Source organism: Erythrolamprus reginae, chromosome 11 (assembly GCF_031021105.1).
Source record: "Erythrolamprus reginae isolate rEryReg1 chromosome 11, rEryReg1.hap1, whole genome shotgun sequence".
Taxonomy (NCBI): Eukaryota; Metazoa; Chordata; class Lepidosauria; order Squamata; family Dipsadidae; genus Erythrolamprus; species Erythrolamprus reginae.
Window position 1 is genome coordinate 5,604,485 of NC_091960.1, and position 22,045 is coordinate 5,626,529.

Sequence of the window (22,045 nt, forward strand, 5' to 3'; positions counted from 1 at the left end):
TCCGAGATGATGATAATAGCAAGGTCTCCTCCAACTTTTCCCTGCCCATCCATTCTAAAAATTGGCTGAAAGAAAAAGGTTCGGTCAGGCAATGAATTTCCATAACGGGATGGGCCAAAACTAATTCAAAACTTAATCCACTACGCTATTCTCGTGGATTCTTGTTCACTGCCTTCAGGCTCGGAAATAGTAGGATGGTTCTGAAGACAGGACAAAAGAGAATTTCAAGAGTGCACAGTCAATCGGTGAAGAGTAGCAGTGGCTTTTGTCTAGACTGGCAACATCTGCTTTCTGCAATACATGCTCTAAAATGTAAAGATTCAACCCTGATGCTCGAGCCTCCTTGTAAAGTAACCAAAGTCATCACAGTCTGCAAGGAAAAACATCTCCCTCCCTCTCTCCCTCTTTCTCTCTCTTCTCTCCCTCTTTTTCCCCTCTTTCTCTCCCACTCTCTGTCCCTCTTTCTCTCTTCCCAGCTTCCCCTTCCCCTCTCCCTTTCCCCCTTTCCCCTTTTCTCTCCCACTTTCTCTCTTCCCCTTTTTCTCCCTCGCTTTCTTTTCCTTTCTCTCCCTCGCTCCCTCTTTCCCCCTTTCTCCCTCTTTCTCTCATACTCTCCCTTTCCCCCTTTCCCCCTTCTCTCTCCCACTTTCTCGTCCTCTTTCTCACACTCTCTCTTCCCCTTTTTCTCCCTCGCTTTCTTTTCCTTTATCTCCCTCGCTCCCTCTTTCCCCATTTCTCTCACACTCTCTCTTCCTCTTTCTCACAAACATTCTCCCCCTTTCTCGCTTGCTTTCTTTTCCTTTCTCCCTCTCTCTTTCTACCTCTCTCCCCCCCTCTCTCTTTCTCCCTCTCTTTCTCCCTCTTTCTCTCTCTGTCTCTCTCATAGTGGTGTCTCTTGCTTACAATCCAACCAGATATACTCCTCTCAATATTTTTTAGGTTGTGTTTCTCCACCACCACCCACCTTTTTTCTTTTTGCCCAATAGGAGCCACAGGTAGATTTACTAGAACTGAGACTCGGGCAGCAGACTTAACCGCCCTGATAATGCTGATTCCAGACTGCAAATCACATATCGAGATAGCAGCTGCTGTTAGCTGCCAAGGAGAAAACATTCATCTGGGCTGCGCCTGTATATTTTCCTCTGTATAGCTAACAGCAGTTATGGATTAGGGAAGGAAGAAAGGATTAAACAGCCTCCCTCACTATGGCAGCTGTCGTCAGAAGAAAATTTCCGCAGGAGAGCCGATTGAGTTCAACCTTCCTCAACCTGTTGCTTTCTGGATACGTTAAGCATGTTAAGGGACAATGGCGAGGGGTAACCCAGCACATCTGGAGGGCACTGCCGGGTTACACAAGGCTGATTTGGAGCTCTGGGATATATTTACTATTTGGAGCTGCCAGAGGTAGAGAAGCTGTAACAGACATGAGAAATAATTCTGGAAGTCCCGTTTTACAGGGGGTGTCTCTCCAAAATCCTTGCAATTTTATTCTGTTAAGAATGTCTCCTAGCTTTTCAACTGGATTTTAAATATGTGTGTGTGTGTGTGTATGCATGTGTGTGTGTGTGTATTTCCTTCAGACAATATTTTGCTGATACACTTTGAACCTGCCTAGTCTTTAGTTTTATGCGGGTTAACCATTAGGGCTTAAAAGTGAATTTCGCCCCATTTTACGACCTTTCTTGCCACGGCTGTTAAGTGAATCACTGCAGTGTTTTAAATTAGTGACCCAGTTGTTAAATGAATCTGTCTGCCCCATTTCACTTTGTTGGTCAAATGGTCGCAAAAAGGATTCACACGAGCCCGGGATAATGCAGCCGTCATAAGTAAGAATCAGTTGCCAAGAATCTGAATTTTGATCCTGGTGTGATGTTGCAAGGGGTCCTGTGAAGAACAGTCAGTGCCATTCAGAGTGGGCTGTTAAGGTGGAACGGTGACGTGTGCTCACCCCCGTGGCTGTGAGTGCTAGCGGAGTCCAGCGCAATTACACTACTGCACCTGGGCAGGTAGCAAAATGGCACACAACCACACAGGGGCATTCCTGTCTGTCCACGTGTGATTTTGCTACCTGCCCAGGTGCAGTAGTGTAATTGCGCTGGACTCCGTTAGCAGTCACAGCCACGGGGGTGAGTACACGTCACCGTTCCACCTTAACAGCCCACCTCTTATGCCATTGAAACTTTGACCAGTCACTAAATGAATTGCTGTAAATCAAGGACTACCTGTACAGTGGTACCTCTACCTAAGAACGCCTCTACTTACAAACCTTTCTAGATAAGAACCGGATGTTCAAGATTTTTTTGCCTCTTCTCAAGAACCATTTTCCACTTACAAACCAGAAAAGGCAGGGAGAAGCCTCCGTGGGACCTCTCTAGGAATTTCCTGGGAGGAAACAGGGTCGGAAAAGGTGGGGAGAAGCCTCCATGGGGCCTCTCTAGGAATTTCCTGGGAGGAAACATGGCCGGAAAAGGTGGGGAGAAGCCTCCATGGGGCCTCTCTAGGAATCTCCTGGGAGGAAACAGGGCCGGAAAAGGTGAGAAGCCTCCATGGGGCCTCTCTAGGAATTTCCTGGGAGGAAACAGGGCCTCCACCTTCCCTGTGGTTTCCCCAATTGCACGCATTATTTGCTTTTACATTGATTCCTATGGGAAAAATTGCTTCTACTTACAAACTTTTTTACTTAAGAATCTGGTCACAGAACGAATTAAGTTTGTAAGTAGAGGTACCGCTGTATTAGATTTCTGCATATGTCCATCCATCCATAAGAGGAGTATAATAAAAGTGTGGTTTTTAAAAAAAGGTGTTTTCTCTCTTTTTTCTTTAGGAGGGTAATTTAACGGGTTCCCCAGTGGCCCCAGAAAATAAGAATCACTGACCTCTGAGGCAGAAGTAGCAGCTGTAGTACATTCACTCCAGTCCAGTCCAGAACCTGAAAAGAGAAAAATCTGTGTTAGGAGAATGAGTTAGTTGTGGGTAGAAAGCCACTGGGAACGACAAACTGAGGCCCACTGAAAAAGTGGCACTCCAAATCTGTGCATCTGCTGCATCAACTAGTCCTCGAGTTATGACCACAATTGAGCCCCAAATTACTAAGTGAGATGTATTTGTTAAGTGAGTTTGACCTCGTTTTGTGCCCTTTCTTGCCACAGCTGTTAAATGAACACTGCAGTTGTTAAGTTCATAATGTGGTTGTTAAGTGAACCTGGCTTCCCCAATGACTTTGCTTGTCAAAAGGTCACTAAAGGGGGAATCACATGACTCTGGGACGCTGCAACTGTCATAAATACATGCCAGTTGCCAAGTGAATTTTGAACCCCTGACCATGAGGATGCTACAACGGCTGTGTGAAAGACAATCGTAAGCCTCCTTTTTTCGGTGCCACTGTGACTTCAGATTGTCACTAAATGAACTGTTGAAAAGTCAGGGAATACCTGCCTGCATGCCAATATAGATATAGTTATATAGATATATTTGTATAAGGTCAGAAGAGCTAACACATCTTTATAATCTGAGGCAGACAATCGTTTTTTAAGAAAGCAGCCGTGACAGGCTCGCTACAATATTACTGCACACACTCCTTTGTCCCATAGCCATCTCTAATCAAACAAGTTTGGCAGACTTTTGAAATGCTAGCAAAGCCATCAGGCCTGGCGGATCAAGGACAACGGCAGAAACCGGAAAAAGAAGGGCGTCTTGCAAGCCATCAAACCCTCTTTGTCTCAAGCTCAAGCCGTCCGGAAGCCGCCCATCTGGTTTGTAAATGTAAAAGCAAGAGGTGAAATTGACTTTTTCAGAGCAAAAGGTAGAGATGGAAAGTTTAATACCTCCGGAACCACCTGCTACCGCACGAATCCCAGCGGTCGATAAGGTCCCACAGAGTTGGCCTTCTCCGGGTCCCGTCGACTAAACAATGTCGTCTGGCGGGCCCCAGGAGAAGAGCCTTCTCTGTGGCGGCCCCGGCCCTCTGGAATCAACTCCCTCCGGAGATTAGAACTGCTCCCACCCTCCTTGTCTTCCATAAACTACTTAAGACCCACCTATACTGCCAGGCATGGGGGATTTGAGACACCTTTCCCCCAGGCTTATTATAATTTATGTTTGGTACGTATGTGCGGTTTGATTTTTAATTATGATTGGGTTTTTAGTTGTTTTTTTTTAATATTAGATTTGTGCCTGTATAATACTGTTTTTATCGTTGTTGTGAGCCGCCCCGGGTCTTCGGAGAGGGGCGGCATACAAATCTAATAAATTATTATTATTATTATTATTATTATTATTATTATTATTATTATTCCACATACTCCCCGATATCTCCATCTATAGGCTCTCAAAAGACCTACAACCAAAGGTTAGTATAATTCAAATATAATAACTTTTATTGTCACTGTACATATCTGGAGGGGCGGCATACAAGTCCAATTAATAAATAATAATAAATAAATATACAATGCAATTGATTTAGCCTCTACTGATGCAAAATACTAGACAACACGAATAATATAGAAAATGGTCCTTATACAAGGGAGAAACCACTGTGCTGTACTGCAGGCCAGTGAAGCTGGCTGTAGATCAGTAGGTCAGCGGTTCAAATCTCATCACTGGCTCAAGGTTGACTCAGCCTTCCATCCTTCCGAGGTGGGTAAAATGAGGGCCCGGATTGTAGGGGCAATAGGCTGGCTCTGTTAAAAAGTGCTATTGCTAACATGTTGTAAGCCCTGAGTCTAAGGAGAAGGGCAGCATAAAAATTGAACAAATAAATAAACAAACAAACAAACCAGTCATGTTTCCATGTATCCATAGAGTGATTGTACTTGTATTTAGGAGTCTGACAGTCTATGGATAAAAGCTGTTTCTAAATCTCTTTGTCTGACTGGCTATACTTCTGCATCTTCTGCCCGATGGTAAAAAGGAGAAAAGACACTGACCAGGATGTGAATCGTCCTTAAATATCTCCCTTACTCCCTATACTCTTACTTCCACGTCTTCCTTACGTGCCTATAAAAGTCAGAATTTCTGCCCAACAGGCAGAGCCAGTTTGAACTCTGGATATCATTACACTAAGCAAATGTCCTTCAAGCACATCCAATGCTCCTTCTCAGCTCCCCAGTGATGGACAGCAATGATGCTAGGGGTGTCGGTAGATGGCTGATGAAGCTGGATAGTATAGTATGCTTTGGGGCACAGCTGCCGCAATGGTGTTATGGGAAAAGGGAATGACAGAAGGTCTCCAGAGGGCCAAAGTCAGCATCCCTGCCTACTGTATGGGCCACCTATTGGAAGTTACTCTACTCAGAGAAAGAGACAGAGTTGAAAACCAACTTGGTGCAGTTTTGCTCCTCCTGTTTAAGCTCAGGAGTTTAAGGAAGGCAAGAGTCTTTGGAGAGGGGCGGCATACAAATCTAAATAATGATAATGATAATGATAATAATAATAATAATAATAATAATAATAATAATAATAATAGAGCACCGAGTTCCAATTCTCTAACAGTCACATCCAATCCCTCCTGCTTTGATTTATATTACAGAATCCTTGATTTTGTGTCATTTATCACTCAGTCCTCGACTTACAACCATTCATGTAGTCACAGTTTGAAGTTACAACCGCATTAGAAAAAAAAAGTGACCTATCACCGCCTTCCATACTTAGGACCGTTGCAGCATCCCCCAAGATCACATGATCAAACTTTGGGCACTTGGCAAACCAACTCGTATTTATGACTGTTGCAGTGTCCCAGGGTGTGTGTGTGTTTGTGTCGTGTGATCCGCTTTTGCAGGCTTCTGACAAGCAAAGTCAATGGGGAAGCCAGATTCACTTAAGTGTTCTTAACAACTGCAAAGATTCACTTAACAACTGTGGCAAGAAAGGTCGTAAAATGGGGCAGTGAAAATATTGGGCTCAATTGAAGAACGGTTGCAGGAACTGGGCATGGCTAGTTTGATGAGGAGAAGGACCAGGGGAGACAGGATAGAAGTGTTCCAAGATCTCAAGGGTTGCCACAAGGGAGAGGGAATCAACCTATTCTACAAAGCACCTGAGGGCAGAAGAAGAAGCAATGGGTGGAAACTAAACAAGGAGAGAAGCAACTTAGAACTAAGGAGAAATTCCCTGACAGTTAGAACAATTAACCAATGGAACAGCTTGCCTCTGGAATGCTCCAACACTGGAAGTTTTTAAAGAAGATGTTGGATAACCATTTGTCTGAAGTAGTGTAGGATTTCCTGCCTAAGCAGAGGGTTGGACTAGAAGACCTCCAAGGTGCCTTCCAACTCTGTTACTGTATTATTATTTAATTGCAGTCATATGTTGAGGACTACATGAATGCTATCCATGGGCTACCTCTGGCCTGGGCCAAGCTACACGCCAGGGGGGACCCGTTGCCGACTCAGATTAGTCACTAAATGTAGGCTCACACAACTGAGATGAATCCGATTCTTCTTCGGGGTCACTCTTCTAAAATAGATGCACCCTCCAGCCAATGTATTCCCCACCCCACTCCTCTGGATTCTGCCCAGTATCACAAAAATGGGTGCAATTTGCAGTTGGCCAACTATATGAGTTCAAAGGGCCTTTTTTTCGAAGTCAGGGCCATTCTCAGAGATAAATGTTTCAACCCTAAAAAAGCCAGGGGAAAATTTTCAAGACCAAACTTGGAAAAGGATAAGGAGAAATATATCTTCCTCTCTCTTTTTTTCTCTCTCTTTTCTTTTTCGGCTGTCCCTACAGCCAATATTTCAAAGGAAGAAAGGGGCCTCTCATGTGTGAACAAAAGTTGTATTGGATTTCACCATGGACCAGCAGAAAAATCCACACGTGCATTTGTGACTCTCCCAATACACACGAACACACATATACACACATTATTTCAAAATACACCTTGCTGCTCTTTCCGCTTCAATGCCTTTTGCCAAAACCTCTCCTTCCCACCTGTAACCCTTTTCTGCCCACTTGTCTTTCCGCATTCCTGACTCTCAGGCCCCCCTCTAGAATCGACCCACCCCACCCACCCCCCTGCCCCTTGCCCCCACCCCCCCCATCCCACCCCTGGCGACGGCGCACACCCACAGTTGTTCCTGCTAATCAGCCGATGTCATCTGCGGAGTGAAGTCTTTGCTTAAAGAGATTTAGGGCAGGAATCAATAGGAAATTTAAAAATCAATGCGGTTAGTATGAGAAAATCAATGCCGTTTAATCGGCCTGCCGATCCCCAGTCACAACAATTAGAAGGCTGGGATGTTCTACATCCTGTTACACAGCCATTAGCGTCAATATTTGTGTAAGTGATGGCAGGGGGTGGGGGGGGAGGGAAGAGGGGAACCCCAGACTTGCACTAAGAGAACTTGAAAGCTGGAGGAAGCGAGTATTTGGGGACAGAGGGAGGAAATCCTACATCTTCGACCTGCTGTTTCCTTGGAGAGGAGGCTAAGGCAGGTTTTTCTCCGTCTCCCTTTGCTATTAAGATCGTCTTTTTCTGGGCTCCCTTCTGGGGCCACAATGGAGTAAACTCTGGGATTCTGGGTCAATTAGAAACCTGGCTTCCCGGGGGCAGGAAAAACCATTTTCAAAGGGGATGCTTGACTCTGTTCTCCCGCTAAAGGGCCTTGGGAATTAAATGGGGTGGAGAAGGGCTGACTTTGGGAAAAGCTGAAGGCTGGGCATTGCTTAGGACAGCAATTTGAACGGAACGGGTGGGCAGAAGGCGTTTGCTATAGCAACAGGTGCCCCGGTGCCTTCTTAATATTTATTTATTTATTGGATTTGTATGCCGCCCCTCTCCGTAGACTTGGGGCGGCTAACAACAGTAATAAAAACCAGCATGTAAATCCAATACTAAAACAACTAAAAATCCTTATTGTAAAACCAAACGTCCATATACACAAACATACCATGCATGAATTGTAAAGGCCTAGGGGGAAAGAATATCTCAGTTCCCCCATGCCTGACAGCAGAGGTGGGTTTTAAGGAGCTTATGAAAGGCGAGGAGGGTGGGGGCAATTCGAATCTCCGGGGGGAGTTGGTTCCAGAGGGCCGGGGCCGCCACAGAGAAGGCTCTTCCCCTGGGCCCCGCCAAACGACATTGTTTTGTTGACGGGACCCGGAGAAGGCCCACTCTGTGGGACCTAACCGGTCACTGGGATTCGTGCGGCAGAAGGTGGTCTCGTAGATACCCTGATCCGGTGCCATGAAGGGCTTTATAGGTGATGACCAACACTTTGAATTGTGACCGGAAACTGATCGGCAACCAATGCAGACTGCGGAGTGTTGGTGTTACATGGGCATATTTAGGAAAGCCCATGATTGCTCTCGCAGCTGCATTCTGCACGATCTGAAGTTTCCGAACACTTTTCAAAGGTCGCCCCATGTACAGAGCATTACAGCAGTCGAGCCTCGAGGTGATGAGGGCATGAGTGACTGTGAGCAGTGACTCCCGGTCCAAATAGGGCTGCAACTGGTGCACCAGGCGAACCTGGGCAAACGCCCCCCTCGCCACAGCTGAAAGATGTTTCTCTAATGTGAGCTGTGGATCGAGGAGGACGCCCAAGTTGCGGGCCCTCTCAGAGGGTCAATAATTCTCCCCCCAGGGTGATGGACAGAGAGATGGAATTGTCCTTGGGAGGCAAAACCCACAGCCACTCCATCTTATCAGGGTTGAGTTTGAGTTTAATATTCATTCTCAGGAGCAGCTGGGAGTGAAGAAGGAAAAGCAAAGAGTTTTGAGAGCCACTCCAGGAAGACAGAAGGATATGAAATGTTGAGGGGAGTCAACGACTATGATGAACTCCGAGAAGTAGGTGGCTGGCTGAAGAATTCTGGGAGTTGGAAATCCCTGCCATAAGGGACCAGTTGGGAGATGGCTGAAGAAGAGGAAGAGGCCTAAGATTAAGCGTCAGAGACGGGCTCACCTCAAAAGGGGGACAATCAGGAGGCTCCTTCGATCAGGGAGGCAAATAGTTTTGATGGCTGAACCCCTCATGCTTAAATGCACGAATCCCAGCGACCAGTTAGGTCCCACAGAGTGGATCTTCTCCGGGTCCCGTCAACCAAACAATGTCGCTTGGCGGTGACCCAGGGGAAGAGCCTTCTCTGTGGCGGCCCTGGCCCTCTGGAACCAACTCCCCCCCAGAGATTAGAATCGCCCCCACCCTCCTTGCCTTCCGTAAGCTTCTTAAAACCCACCTCTGCCATCAGACATGGGGGAATTGAGATACCCTTTCCCCCTAGACCTTTACAATTCTATGCATGGTATGTCTGTCTGTATGTATGTTTGGTTTTTTATATTAATGGGTTTTTAATCGTTCTTAGTATTGAATTACTATTGTACACTCTCCTGGCCTTTCGTAAGCTCCTTAAAATCCACCTTTGTCGTCAGGCATGGGGGAACTGAGACATCTCCCCCGGGCATATACAATTTATGCATGGTATGTTTGTATGTATGTTTGTTTAGCAAATGGGGTTTTTAAAATATTTTAAACTATAATTTAGATTTGTCATGAATTGTTTTGTTCTGTTGTGAGCCGCCCCGAGTCTGCAGAGAGGGGCGGCATACAAATCTAAATAATAAATAAATAATAAATAAATGGTATAAGAGCTTCCTGCCTGAGCAGAGAGTTGGCCTAGAAGACCTCTAAGGTCCCGTCCAACTCTATTATTCTGTTTATATTATCCTGGGCCTTATTCGGCGAGATCAAAGAGTCTCATCTTTGACAGGCAACGCAGCTCCATAGTGGCCCACTTCAAAACTGGGTCTCAAACTGAGGTTGGAAGTGGAACAGACGCTGCTCCTCCTGCGCTTTTAGGAGAGGACTAGTGGTTACAGCAAGGGGCAGTGCACTGAATATCTTTTGTTTGTGTGTGTGTGTGTCTGTGTGTGTCTGAGAATCCTTTAGTTACAAAGGCCAGTCTTGACTCCTCCCAGACCAGCCCGCAAATGTGGGGTTGACTCGAAGTGGTTCGGACAGGAAGGCTTCCTGCGAGGCACTGACGGAGCGCCCGTTCCCCGGAGCCAGATCAATGTGTCAGCGCGGGGGTCACTGGGAATCCCCCTCCCCAATCAATGTGCTGGTGCTCCTAGGCTGTGGTCACCTAGATTAGCGTAGTAGAGAGTTGACAGGGGCACTAATCAGGCTGTCAATAACCTTGACCCTGGGCAATTAACTTATCGACAGGAACAGGGCAATGGGAAATACATGGGCTGTGGGTTAGGAGGCCTAGGAAAAGACCCACACGGAGCCTGTGAAAAACAGGGAACATCTGCCTCGCGTGTCACCCCATTGCCAGATTTATTTATTTATTAATTATTTAGATTTGTATGCCGCCCCTCTCCGCGGACTCGGGGCGGCTCACAGATGCTTCTTCAGGGCCAAAGGCCCCCAAACTATTGAAGCCAGGCTAAACTGATTTGCCTGAATAGTCTGTTATCGTCTTTGTTTTAAAAAAGGTTCACAATTGGAGCACCGTTTTCTGTCCCAATGCTGACCAATCCAAGTGATTATTTTCCAACCCCTGACCATTCCTGCCCATGACAATTGGGAGCAGGAATCCTGAGTTCTAGGAAAAAAAAAATTTTCAAATTGCAACTTAGCATTTGGGCCAGAATACATCCGGAACCGCTTTCTACTGCACGAATACCAGCAGCCGATAAGGTCCCACAGAGTTGGCCTTCTCCAGGTCCCGTCGACCAAACAATGTCGTTTGGCAGGCCCCAGGGGAAGAGCCTTCTCTGTGGCGGCCCCGGCCCTCTGGAACCAACTCCCCCCAGAGATTAGAATGGCCCCCACCCTCCTTGTCTTTCGCAAATTACTTAAGACCCACCTTTGTCGCCAGGCATGGCGGAGTTAAGTTATCCTTTCCCCCTAGGCTATTACAAGTTATGCATGGTATGTTTGTGTGTTTGTTTGGGTTTTTTATAATAAGGGTTTTTTAGTTGTTTTTATTAAATGGATTGTTCATGTTGTTTTACCAAGGTTGTCAGCCGCCCCGAGTCTGCGGAGAGGGGCGGCATAGAAATCCAATAAATAATAATAATAATAATAATAATAATAATAATAATAATAATAATAAATAATGTTGAGTTTTTTCATGGTCTGCTATGTCTGCAAAGGAGGATCTGGGAGAACTTCAGTGATCAGTAACCGACCAAGAAAATACAGGACAGCAAAGGGAGTGGGGGAGGGAGCCCAATGGTTCCAGCTTTCTGGGCGAACGCTTTGCTACTTTGGTCACTATAAAGTGACTTAAAACCATGAGAAAGAGATCAAGAAATGTGAGGATTACAAGGGACCAAAGAGAAGTTTAGGGACCGCGATCTGATTTATACTTAAAATTTAAAGTTATAACTTAAATCTGGCCGGGTGAGGTATAACCAACAGCGCTGGAAGCTAATCTCATAGGCAGCAATCCAGGGGTGAAACCCAGCAGGTTCTGACAGGTTCTGGAGAACCAGTAGTGGAAATTTTGAGTAGTTCGGAGAACCGGAAAATATCATTGCTAGCTGGACACAGAGTGGGGTGGGAATGGAGATTTTGAAATATCCTTTCCCTGCCACGCCCACCACACCACGCCCACAGAACCAGTAGTAAAAAAAATTGGATTTCACCACTGCGGCAATCCCGCCTCCTCGAATGCATCTGCTTTTAGAACAATTTTTCAAGTATGAGCCCACATCTGTGCCAGATGTATGGCAGATAGTACCTGAACGGAGAAAAGTACACTTTCCAATTTACAAAATCAGTATTGCTCTCAATATTGGAGAGGGGCGGCATACAAATCCAATAAATAGATAGATAGATAGATAGATAGATAGATAGATAGATAGATAGATAGATAGATAGATAGATAGATAGATAGATAGATAAATTGCTGATGGAAGAGAATATTGGCAGCTCAGGGTTGAACTGTGGGGGTCCTTGGTGGTCTCTGAGCTGCGTGGTTTTCTTGCAGATGTTTCGTGACCAAACCAGGTAACATCATCAGCGCAGCCTCCCCCAGGGTGGTGTGATTGCCACTTGCGATCTTCATAGGCGGCTTCTTACAAGCGAAGTCAGCGGAGGAAGCCAGATTTGCTTAACAGCCATGTAACTCACTTAACAATTGCAGTGTTTCGTTTAAGAACCATGACAAAAAAAGAAGTCTGCAGAATCTAGAGTGGTTTACTTAACAACTGCCTTGCTTAGCAACAAAAATTCTGGTCCATGTTGTGGTTGTAAGTTAAAGGGGGTCCGTAATCAGGACTCACAAATATCCAGCCCGCTCAAGCAACCGAGATAAAGGACCCCATGGTTCTCAACCTTTCTAATGCCGCCACCCCTTAATACAGTTCCTCATGTTGGGGTGACCCCCAACCATAAGTCTAGCACCAGTTCTCCCAACAGAGCTTTAAGCTGATTGGCAGGAAGGTCAGAGGGAGACGCCCATTGTAAACACCTGATTGGTCGGATTGTAAAAATATGTCCCAAGGTGCCAGAATAGAAGCTTTAGTTCCTAACCGCATGGAAAATTTGTCTTTTCTCATAGTCTTTGTTGTGGTTGTCTTTCTGGACTAATTACCCTGTAATTACGGGCGGTTGGGACACGCAGGCAGAACAGTCTTAGGCGCCCCTTGGAAAACGGTCATTCGACCTCCAAAGGGGTCCCGAACCCCAGGTTGAGAACCACTGCACTAGGGTTTGGGTGGGGAGGGGCTTAAGAAGCCTCACAAAACTTCAAACCTATTCAGTAATATTGATGCCTCCTAAAAGAAGGGGCTGATTCTCCCTTTTTATCCCTGCCAACTCCGAGCAAGAAAAATAGGCTGCAGAAACCTCAACAGCAAGCCAGTCTGCCACAAATATTTCATCAGATTCGAGGATTGTGAAGTCACGGCGGGCGACGGCATGTGCAAAAAAAAAGAGGGGGGGAGGCCTCTGGTCACATGGCTGTGGCCGCCATCCTGACTTTTTCAACCTCCCTCTAGGCCTCCCCAATAGGTCAACTGCATTCAGCCGCAACTCCTGTTTTTATACCTTGCAAAAAAAATAAAAATCCACCACCTTTTTTTCAGCAAATCCAAGTCGATTTCCCTCCTCCCCCCCCTTTTTTTTCTTTCTTTCATGAGTAACATGCCAGAATAAGGACGGCATCAATACTTTAGCCATACTTGATGGTGTTTAATTAATCGGGGTTCCTTTGTGTATTTCCAGGCATCACTGAGTCTTTAAAAATGACCCCCACAATTGCATCCTCCTGGATTGGATGGAGAATATATTGCAAGCATGGGTTGTGGAGTGTCCATATGGCTGGTAATGTACAGGGTACGGTGGGGGTCATGTTTGTCCCTGGATCCCATTGTCTTGCCACTCCTCCCCCACCCTCACCTTTTATGACCCCATAAATATGAATTCGAAACCATCGTGGTAAAGGTCAGAAGGGCAAGCAAGGAATAATGGCTAAGAGACATGATTGGTGAGAGGAGGCTGATATTTCCATTGGCCACGAAATATGCCAAGGTCTAAAAATGAGCAAGAGGAAGGGAAAAAAAACACACACAACAGAATCATGTCTGGGACAAACCAGCGAGAAACAGAACAATATAGCACATATATCCCCCAAAGTCATACATCTGAGAAAATACAGACAAGCCGGCACCGATAACCAAAGTAGGGAATTCATCCATGCTACAATGGGAGAAATCCATCTCTTGATGTCTTCGGAGTAAGTAACAGTATGTATGTTAATGATTTTGCTCCAGTGGTTTTTAATTTGTTTCCCTGGGGTTGGAGACATAAATAATTACGGCTTTTTGGGGATTGAAAATGGACGAAGAGGTGGCGTTTCTCATCACGGTCATTGGACAGGCAGGTTTGGGGTGAGTTTATTCAAACCTGCCAAGCCTGTTCTCCAGAAAAGAAAATACAGTGATACCTCGTCTTACAAACGCCTCATCATACAAAATTTTCGAGATACAAACCCGGGGTTTAAGATTTTTTTGCCTCTTCTTACAAACTATTTTCACCTTACAAACCCACCGCGGCCGCTGGGATGCCCCGCCTCCGGACATCCGTTGCCAGCGAAGCGCCCGTTTTTGCACTTCTGGGATTCCTATGAGGCTCCCCTCCAGCGAGGGGAGCCTCAGTGAAATCGCAGCATCGCAAAAACACAGAGGTCCGGAAGTGGCGTTTTGAGGACATTGGTGTTTTTGCGATGCTGCGATTTCACTGAGGCTCCCTTCGCTGGGAAACCCCACCTCCGGACTTCCGTTGCCAACGAAACGCTCGTTTTTGCAATGAAGGGATTCCCCTGCTGGGATTCCCCTGCAGCATCCCAAAAACACGGAAGTCCAGAGGTGGGGTTTCCCATGGAGGGGAGTCTCAGGGGAATCCCAGCAGTGCAAAAATGGGCCCTTCGGCTGGGAAAAGGGGTGAAGTTTGGGCTTGCACGCATTAATCGCTTTTCCATTGATTCCTATGGGAAACATTGTTTCGTCTTACAAACTTTTCACCTTAAGAACCTCGCCCCAGAACCAATTAAGTTTGTAAGACAAGGTATCACTGTATACATGTTGCCTCTCTCCCCTCCCCCCCAAAAAAACCTATCTTCTACAGTCAGAATAAAGGAACATATATACTGTCTTGATGGACAAAATTTAAAAAGAGAAAGCAGAAGAGGTCAACGTCTATTGAGATTCTCAGTCATTCAGGTTATGGTTGTCCCAAAAAGTGGTTGTTGTTTTTTCCCCCCCCAAAAGGCAACTGGACTTTGCTTTTCCTTGAAGATGTTTCGCTTCTTATCCAAGAAGCTTCTTCAGGTTCTTGAATGAGAAGTGACACATCTTCAAGGAAAAACAAAGTCTGGTTGCTTTTTTTGGGGGGGACGCATCTTTGGGACAGAAGAGGTCAAGATATTTTTACTAGATAAAATATCTAGATAAATGGTCAAAGCAATGGAAACTGCAGTTTAATGTTTCCAAATGTAAAATAATGCACTTGGGGAAAAGGAATCCTCAATCTGAGTATTGTATTGGCAGTTCTTTGTTAGCAAAAACTTCAGAAGAGAAGGATTTAGGGGTAGTGATTTCTGACAGTCTCAAAATGGGTGAGCAGTGTGGTCGGGCAGTAGGAAAAGCAAGTAGGAAGCTTGGCTGCATAGCTAGAGGTATAACCAGCAGGAAGAGGGAGATTGTGATCCCCTTATATAGAGCGCTGGTGAGACCACATTTGGAATACTGTGTTCAGTTCTGGAGACCTCACCTACAAAAAGATATTGACAAAATTGAACGGGTCCAAAGACGGGCTACAAGAATGGTGGAAGGTCTTAAGCATAAAACGTATCAGGAAAGACTTCATGAACTCAATCTGTATAGTCTGGAGGACAGAAGGAAAAGGGGCGACATGATCGAAACATTTAAATATGTTAAAGGGTTAAATAAGGTCCAGAAGGAAAGTGAACAAAAGAACAAGGGGACACAATCTGAAGTTAGTTGGGGGAAAGATCAAAAGCAACGTGAGAAAACATTATTTCACTGAAAGAGTAGTAGATGCTTGGAACAAACTTCCAGCAGACGTGGTTTGTAAATCCACAGTAACTGAATTTAAACATGCCTGGGATAAACATATATCCATCCTCAAATAAAATACAGGAAATAGTATAAGGGCAGACTAGATGGACCACGAGGTCTTTTTCTGCCGTCAGTCTTCTATGTTTCTAGATATGCTTGAGGTTGCTTCCTAGGATTTGCATTTTCAAGTCAAATTGTAGCGGGTAAAAAAAGAGGAAACCCCCCAAATTAAGCGGAGATCTACTCATATGCTGAGAACCCAAGGAGAGGACCCATTGAAATCTACCTTGTGGGTTTTTCAAGGTGTTCTCATGGGTTATTTTTGGCAAGAGGATGGTGAATAAGATGAATATTTAGATGGGTATAGGAAGATTGCAGAGTCCTTTCAAAGCGTGCCAGGGTGTCTCATTTTCAAGAACGGTGAAGAGTCTTTTGTTGTAGGGTAAAATAACCTTCATGGATGTAAATATACCTTGTAGTATGGTGTCTTATTTTAAAAGCAGCATGCCTGCACATTTGAAATGTATTTTACATTCACATGTAATCCCAAGTGCTTTGAGAAAAATAACAGCACGTAGGGGCAGCTTGTCCAGAAATGCTTGCCAATAGTCAGGAAACAAGGAAGGTGGGGGGGGGGGTTGCTGGACACTGAGCTCAAATGAACACCTCTGTTAATGTTTGCAAACTTGAACGCATGATCTCGGTGACGCTAGCGATGTGCATATCTCGTTTTGTGTGGCAGCTGTCGCCAATGTCTTTTTCTGCAGAAGGAGGAACACCACTCATTCTGAAACTAACAAGAGACCAAACAAGGGTCAAAGGAAGAGAAACTGTTCTACTGGGTACCCAGGCAGGATACGCAGACATCCTTAAAGAAAAATAAAAACCTACAATATAACCTGAGCTTCCTCTCTCTTCCCTTGCTTCTAAACTGCTGGACCAGAAATAAACGTGGACGGGGAAAATGAACAACTGTACAGCCCAACGTCCTCGGCCAGGAATTGCTGAATCTGTGAAAATCTGCTCCAGAAATCTAGTTAGCAGACTCAGTTATAGCCCAGTGCTTTATTCTAGGAAAAGAGAGCGGGAGGAGAGACAAAGATAGTGGGAAGCTACAAATCAAGACTCTGCAATGGGATAGGACCACGATATGCAAATCCAGGCCTCCTGCAATCCAGGGTCTGTCAAGATCATGGTGGGATTTGCCTCACTTCCCTGCTCCTTTTTAAATATTCCAGACAAAACAAACAAACAAACAGACACACACACATTCTGTTGCAATAAAGTTAGCTATTTTACAGGTTTTTATTTGTAAATAATCTCCCATCCAGACACTCAGCTCTGTAAAATCTATTTTACAGAGCTGTGTGTCTGGATGGGAGATTATTTACAATGAAAGGATGGATGGACGAATGAATGGGAGGGAGGGAGGGAGGGAGGGAGGGAGGGAAGGAAAGAAGGAAAGAAGGAAGGAAGGAAGGAAAGAAGGAAGGAAGGAAGGAAAGAAGGAAGGAAGGATGGAAGGATGGAAGGAAAGAAGGAAAGAAGGAAAGGAAAGAAGGAAAGAAGGAAGGAAGGAAGGAAAGAAGGAAGGAAGGAAGGAAAGAAGGAAGGAAGGAAGGAAAGAAGGAAGGAAGGAAAGAAGGAAAGAAGGAAAGAAGGAAAGAATGAAAGAAGGAAAGAAGGAAAGAAGGAAAGAAGGAAAGAAGGAAGGAAGGAAGGAACGGAGGAATGAAGGAACGAAGATAAATCAAACATCAGATCCAATTTGGTAAGCACTGATCTATTTTCTTTCTTACTAAACCCCTAAGGGTTTCAAGCTAGTTTTTCTGCAAGGGAATCTTCTATCAAGGCAGTAGAATGGGGGCTAATTATGAATAAAACTAATTAATCACCTCAAACCACAAGGCTGGCCCAGCGGGGCATTAAAGAGATGGCTTTTTTTTCTTCTTCTTCTCCTCAGGGCACAGAAATTATTTGCTGCGAATGAATTATTTAATGACGTGGTGTTCATTATGTATTATTGATCAGAAAGGACGGTTATCGTTGCCAAGATAGCCTAAGCTCCCACCTACTCACAAAATCCCTGTCATGGAGGAGGAACTGGTCTAATAAGGCATTATTCCTCCCATTAGAGTACCTAAAATTCTGCAGTTCTCATCAGAACTAACAGCTCGGCCTTTGAACCCTCAAGTTTTACTCCCAGCTGATTCAATTGGAGGTTGAACCTTAAACCACCAGTGTAGCCATCCACCTTCCTTTTTCATATCTTGATTTATTTAAAACAAGCATATGCACCCTACTGGAAACACGGACATTTCCAAAAATAAAAAGAAACTTCTATATTGCACCTGCCCAGAAGATTGAGAACTTGAGGTAGCAGGCTGATTGAATCTATTATTAATGCTTGTCCGGTCCCACAATTCATACCATTTTATTTATTTTATTTTATTTATTAGATTTGTATGCCGCCCCTTTCTGTAGACTCGGGGCGGCTCACAACACAATAAAAACAGTTTATAACAAATCTAATAATTTACAATTTAAAATATTAAAAAAACCCATTATTAAACAGACGTACACACAAGCATACCATACATAAATTGTATAGGCCCGGGGGAGATATCTCAGTCCCCCCATGCCTGATGACAAAGGTGGGTTTTAAGGAGTTTGCGAAAGGCGAGGAGGGTAGGGACAGTTCCAATCTCTGGGGGGAGCTGGTTCCAGAGAGTCGGGGCCACCACAGAAAAGGCTCTTCCCCTTTGTGCCACTTGTGGGTCAGGTGCCTTCTTTGATACCCTACCCCAGTGATGGCGAACATTTTTTCCTTCATGTGCCGAAAGAGAGTGCGCTATTGCACATGTGCAAGTGCCCACACCCATAATTCAATGCGTGGGGAGGGGGAAAACAGCTTCCCCCGCCCCCTGGAGGCCAGAAACAGTCTGCTGCCCAGTAGCTCATGTTTTGCCCTCCCTGCGTTCCAAGGGCTTCCCTGGAACCAGGGGAAGATAAAAACGCCTTCCCCCATCCCCCAGAGGCTTTCCAGAAGCCAAAAATGTCCTCCCAGAGCCTCTGTGCGAGCCAATTATCAGCTGGACGGTACACACATGGGCAACGGCTCGTGTGCCAGCAGATGTGGCTCCGCGTGCCACCTGTGGCACCCATGCCAATAGGTTCGCCATCACTGCCATATCCTGTGCAAAAGGCTCTTAATTCAAGTACAGATAATTCTCAACTTATAACTGTTGGTGAAAAGAGTGATTTATGACTACTTTTCGCACTTAGGGCCATTGCAACATCCCCCATGGTCACGTGATAAAATGCAGCAAAAAAATCCCCAGAATCCCTCGGTTTTGCAAACCCCCAACTGAAGAAAAAGAGAGAGAGGTATTGTATAGGTAGTCCTTGACCTACGACCAAAATAAAGCCCAAAAGAGAGAGGTATTGTATAGGTAGTCCTTGACCTACGACCAAAATAAAGCCCCAAATTTCTGTTGCTCTTAAACATCTGTTAAGTTAATTTTGCAGCCTTTCTTGCCCCAGTCACAAAGTGAATCATTGCAGTTCTTAAGCTAGTAATACTGTTGTTAAGTGAATCTGGCTTTCCTATTGACTTTGCTTGTCAAAGGGTGGCAAAAGATTGCTTACGTGACCCCTGGACACTGCAGCCGTCATAAATGTGAGTCATTTGCCAAACGTCTGGATTTTGACCATGGGAGTGCTCAACTACGAAAAACAGTCATAAGTCACTGTTTTCAGTGTTGTTGCAACTTCAGTCACTAAATGAACTGGTGTAAGTCGAGCACTGATTGTACTTTGCCCCCCCCCATCCCATCTACCCACCTTCCTCCATGGATGCAACACATTTTGTCAGTTTGCCAACTTCTTCCTCGGCCTTCCCTTTCTTTCTCCCTTTCTGCCTATTTGTTCAGATATTAAGCAGGACAGATTCATGACAGACCCAAAGATAGAGCTTCTTTGCAAAGGATGTAATTAACTTATGGAAAACCACTCGCACAAGGTATGGTGATGGCCACTAATTTAGACAGCTTGGAAAGGAATTGGGGGAGGGTTTTTTTTAAACAAATTCACCGAGGACAGGTCTGCGAAAGGTTATTCCTTCTGACTGCTGCTGAGAGCATTTTAAGTCGAAGACTACCGGTGTTTACTGGCTTACATCCACTGTATGTCTGAAAACCAACCTCAGAAGGCAACAGGGAGAGAAATCATGGACTTCAAACTGCCCTTTCGAGCCTTCCGTACAGGTCTGTCTTGCCACATTTGGAAATAAAATGTTAGGTTGGATAGACCTGCTCCAGAAGGGGCTTGGCTCCTGTTCTCAGGCCGCTGAAGCCTTCTTGCCAGAAATCAAATTTTAACTGCTTAATTCCACGCCCCAGATCCGTCTGAAAGCCAAAAACCCTCCAATATTTGAGACTTTCGAGAGGAGATTAGACTGCCATTTGTCTGGGGTGGTGTAGGGTCTCCTGCTCGAGCAGGGGGTTGGACTAGATGATCTACAAGGTCCCTTACAACTCCAATAAATAAATAAAATAAAAACCCCAACAGCACAAGTAGTAAGTCCTCAACTTACAATTGAGCCCAAAATTTCTGCTGCTAAATTTCTGCACACTGAGATATTTGCTCAGTGAGTTTTGCCCTGTTTAATTACCTTTCTTGACCCAATTGTTAAGTGAATCACTTGCTACGTTGGTAATGTGGTTGCTAAGTGAATGTGGCTTTCCCACTGACTTTGCTCGTCATAAGGTCACAAACGTTGACCCCAGGACATTGCAACTGTCATAAATAGGAGCCAATTGCCAGGCATCTGGATTTTAAACATGTGACCATACAGAGGCTGCAATTGTAAATGTGAAACACAGTCATGTCACTTTTTTAGTGCCCCGTTGTAACTCCGAACAGTCACTAAGCAATTGTTTTAAGTTGAGGACTACCTGTATAATTTTCTACTGATTCAAAGTTTGTATACAACCTTGCTAAAGCCGAGTATCCAGTGAGCAAAACTGCAAGTAATTGATGGATTTTAACAGCCCATACAACCTAGATGGGCAGCTGTTCATTGGGCACCTCCTTCACTGTAGAAAGTAACAGGTCAAGAACAATCCAGCTGTTTTGGGGATGGATTACCTGCTAGTACAAATCTCACTCCAGAATCTTTCAAGAAAACTTGTGTCAATGAGTTTTTTCTCACATTATTATTATTATTATTATTATTATTATTATTATTATTATTATTATTATTTGGATTTGTATGCCGCCCCTCTCCGCAGACTTTAATAGAAGCGGAGAGAAAATTAATATTTTAACATTACAAATCCCTGTAGGAATCTTGTCCCCAGGTAGGGATCTAGGAAGCACCTGATTAAAAAAGTCTACAAAGGAATCTCCTCAGAAAGTGGGATCTTCTTGGATCTGTAGCCCAAAGCCTCCTGAAAATTATTTGGCCAACAAAACCAACATTATATCCCTATCAGAGGTATGGATTTCAGTAAACTTTGAACCATGTTTTCCTTGGCTCAGAAAAATGTGTTCCCTTCGTATTCTAGAAGGTTGTTGCCCTCAACAAGGAGAGCTAGAAAATAAGAAACCCCCTTTCTGACGGTAGATTTACCATCTCTATATGGAGAGAGGTTTATTTCTTTTAATAGCTGGAAGGCTTGATAATACTGTCCTAAGGGACATACAGAAAGATCAATATTACTATTTATCATTTCTGCACTACCTTTTGCGGTATGCTGCGCAGGAGCCTATTCTTAGCAGTTTTGAATGCCGAAATAATTGTTCTTGAATCCCAGTAACTTCCTGACAATTTAAAATTGGGACTCGGTTTATCAAAATATTGCACGACAAAAACTGGGGAAGGGGTACACCCAGAGACCTAATGTTTAGCAAACACAGGAAACAGCTGCTCCTGTCCTCCTAAGTCAGCTAAATGGAAAGATTTGACTTTTGAAAAGAGCCCAAATTGTTAGAAAATATGAAGGAGGTGTAGGAATTAGAAGCTACCACGTTTCCACTGAAAACAGAAGAAAAACAGCCTGTGAAGTAAGCACGAGATGGCAGTTATTGCACATCTCACCAGGTCTGATATGGTGGGGATGTTTTAGATCCCCTCTGTGAAACACTGTCACTTGGAGGGATTCAGGAAATATAGGTAGTCCTTGACCTATGACAATTGAGCCCATAGGTTCTGTTGCTAAGCAAGACTGCTGAGTATTTCCCCATTTTATAACCTTTCTTCCTACAGTTCTTAAGTGAATCACTGCAGTTGTTAAGCCACTAACACGGTTTTTAAGTTAACCTGGCTCTCCATTGACTTTGCTGGTCAGAAGGTCACAAAAGATGGTCACATGACCCAGGGACACTTCAACTCCTTAAAACCCACCTCTGTCGTCAAGGGTGGGGGAACTGAGACATCTCCCCCTGCCTATGTAGTTTTAGTGCATGATATAACTGTATGTATGTTTTTTATATTGGGGTTCTTTGCTTTTA